Consider the following 3,275-nt stretch of genomic DNA (forward strand, 5'->3'; position numbering starts at 1 on the left):
GGGGTTTCACCATGTTAGCAAGGATGGTCTTGATCTCCTGACCTCGTGTGCCCCTTGGCCTCCCAAAGTGCTCGGATTACAGGCGTGAGCCACCGCGACTGGCTCCAGTGAACCTTTTCAAAACATACTTCAAAAGATTTGCCAACTTAAACTGTCAAATTGTTTGGAAAGCCTTCCACAGTACCACTTACAAAGAACATGTAAGATAAATTAAATGCATATTCCATATATTTTATTGCTTCACCAACTTTTGCACAGGCAAGCTAGAGTTATACATACACACATGTATATATATAACATTTATTAATGTATAGTATATTTCTCAGCCTGTTTAGGCTGCTATAACAAAATACCTTAACTGGACAATTTATAAACAATAGAAATGTATTTGTCACAGTTCTGGAGGCTGGGAAGGCCAAGATCAAGGCACTTGCAGATTTGGTGTTGGTGAGGGCTTGTTCCTTATAGATGTCTACTTGTTGCTACATTCTTACATGGTGGAAGGGGAGGAGGCAGCTCCCTCCAACCTCTCTAATATGGGCACTAATACCATTTATGAACATGGAACATTCATGCCTCAATCACTTCCCAAAAGTCTCTACTTCTTAATACTACCACATTGGGTATTAGGTTTCAACGTATAAATTTTGGTGTGACCCTCAAATTCAGACTATAGGTATTTATCTTTGGGAAGTTATTTAAAATTCAGAATTGACCCTTATAATATTCCTAATAGTTATTATTTATCAGATCTATTTCAATTGAAATAAAAACACATTTCTGTTTGTTTTGTTTTGTTTTGTTTTGTTTTTGGCAAAAAGACAGTATTTCACGAAGTTGAATGCATAGAAAGCCCTGTGACAACTCCTGGAAATTTTCCATCTGAATATGTGCATCTCTATTTTTTGTGTAGTACAAGTTTAGCTCAATATTGACCTAAGAACAAGGAAGAAGTATCTCTTGCAACTTCTACTTCTATTCATCCTCAATACCATCCTCCTAGTTCAACCTCTGATTACTTGTGCTAAACCAATTGTACCAGATTCCTCTCACTTAAGAGAACTACAAATTGGTTGGATTTGACAATAAGCCAGCTTTACCCAGAGTGAAAGGTAAGCCAGTTCAGTAAGTAAAAAATACAGAATTCTGAGCCATAATCAAAAAGGAATACCTGTTATATGTTTTAAAATGTATGTGTCCACATTATATGTAACACATTATTAAAAATGATTTCATGCATTTTTTATTTTCTGGAGAGATTCATTTTATAAATTTATACTCATGTCGTTTTTCTGACATGTATTACTTTGATATTTCTGACACATATTACTTTGTGTGTGTGTGTGTGTGTGTGTTTTAACTGTCTGTAAAACACTGTCTAAGGACCCTGAGGGAATACATCCTAAAATTCAAGAAAAGTGAATTGAATTATTTGAAACCCTATATGTTCATCACCATATTCAATTAATTTGGAAACATGTTCATAGTAGGAAACAGCTATTGCATGAAAGACATTGTTGGATTGTTGGCTGCGTTGAGGGAGATGTAAAGCTTTAAAGCTATGGTCCCTGTCACAGAGAGCTCACAATTTAGTTGAAGCAACAGAGTTACATTAAAGTAAAATTCAAGGGAGTGTGTAATTTGGCATGAGATGAGAGATATAGACAATGAGTACTATGGAAATTCATAGGATGAAGAGAATACTTGGTACTTTGCAGCTGAAAAGCCCTCTGATTTATTCTCATCTTTAACAGATTCATTCTGCTTTTATCTGTTTTATTTGTTTATGCTTCTGGCTAGGATTTCATCTAAAGAGAGGGTTCTGTGGGAAAAATAAGTTTGAAAATCACTATTCCCATAATAAAATAGAACAGTGACAAAGATATTTAAAACAATATTGGGTAATCTAATGTATATGCATATGCTTGTTTTTATAGTGCATCATGTGGTGCTTTGGAAGTATGTTGATTTACTTTTCTAACCTGCCAACCTGCCATGGATTTCAAAGTAAATGTAGATGCCAGTGTCTTTTCAAATGCTTTAGCCACCTGCCATTGCCTAAGGAATATAATACAAACTTTTTAGCAAAGCACATTCCTCATTCAGTTTCCAACTTGCCTTTCTTTATTCTATTTCTTTTGATCACAACCTGATGCCCAGTACCACAACCATACCAACCTATGAGATGCTTATTTTTAATTTCCATTTTACAAATCAGAATACTGAGGTTCAGTATGGCTGGCCATGAGTAGATGAAAGACTGCCACATAAACACACAGATCTGCTTCTAAATACATGTTCTTTCCTTAATATCATGTTATGTACCATTAGTCATTTGCTTCTATAACTGCAATGTTAATCTCATCACCCTTGCTTAACATGCTTGTTAAGTCAATAAAGAAGCAAGAAATTAGATATAAAAGATAAATTTATAATAAAATTCCACTCTTAAGCTTACCTCATGTGGGAACATAGATTCAAATTTTCAAAGTGTTTCCTAGTTTCTCATTATATTTTCTTCTACAGAAAAGGGAAGCAGATTTTCAGTCTTTGATGGTCTGTACACTAGATGTCCATTCATCTCAGAGACTATTGTTAAATTCTGATAGTAACATCTTGAGGATTTCTATTACTATTTTTGATAAGTGAAATCAGGATAGTGTTACAGTTTTCTAGAATATTCTATGAATCCTGTGGGTAGGTAGGATGAGAAGTAAAAACATGGCACATGATTCACGATCTCATAAAAAGGGTCTATAGTGATTTCTCTTCATTTTATAGCTAACCAAGTATATTTCCTGTTTTTTGAAAATAAATTGAGGCAGAAAAAAATCTTTTAATTTATATGTTGTTTTATTTTAAACAAAAACTATTAGATGAAGTACCAATTTTACACCATTCACAATTTGACAATACTTCAAAAGAGAGACATTTTCATTCAGTCAAGTTACTATTTAAAAAATATAACTTTTTCAGTTCACTTATTAGATTTTTAGATCAGGTATGACAAGCTCATTTAATATCCCAACTTCCTAGGCATGATTTAAGAAATGAGTTTTACTTAGGCTGCCAATTCAGGATAACACAGGCCCTTGTAAAGAATATGCTCAAAATTCCCAAATTTATAGAAAATGTAGATACCATTAAAATAAAAAGAACTAGAAATAGTTCCATCTTCTCCATAATAGTTCTTAGTAAAATGACAGCAATCTATTTTAGTGCCAGGAGAAACTGAATTAGATCTAGGCAAAGCTTTTCTCTTGTAGAATGTGTGC

The sequence above is a fragment of the Mandrillus leucophaeus genome, unplaced genomic scaffold, assembly GCF_000951045.1.
Source record: "Mandrillus leucophaeus isolate KB7577 unplaced genomic scaffold, Mleu.le_1.0 Scaffold471, whole genome shotgun sequence".
Taxonomy (NCBI): domain Eukaryota; kingdom Metazoa; phylum Chordata; class Mammalia; order Primates; family Cercopithecidae; genus Mandrillus; species Mandrillus leucophaeus.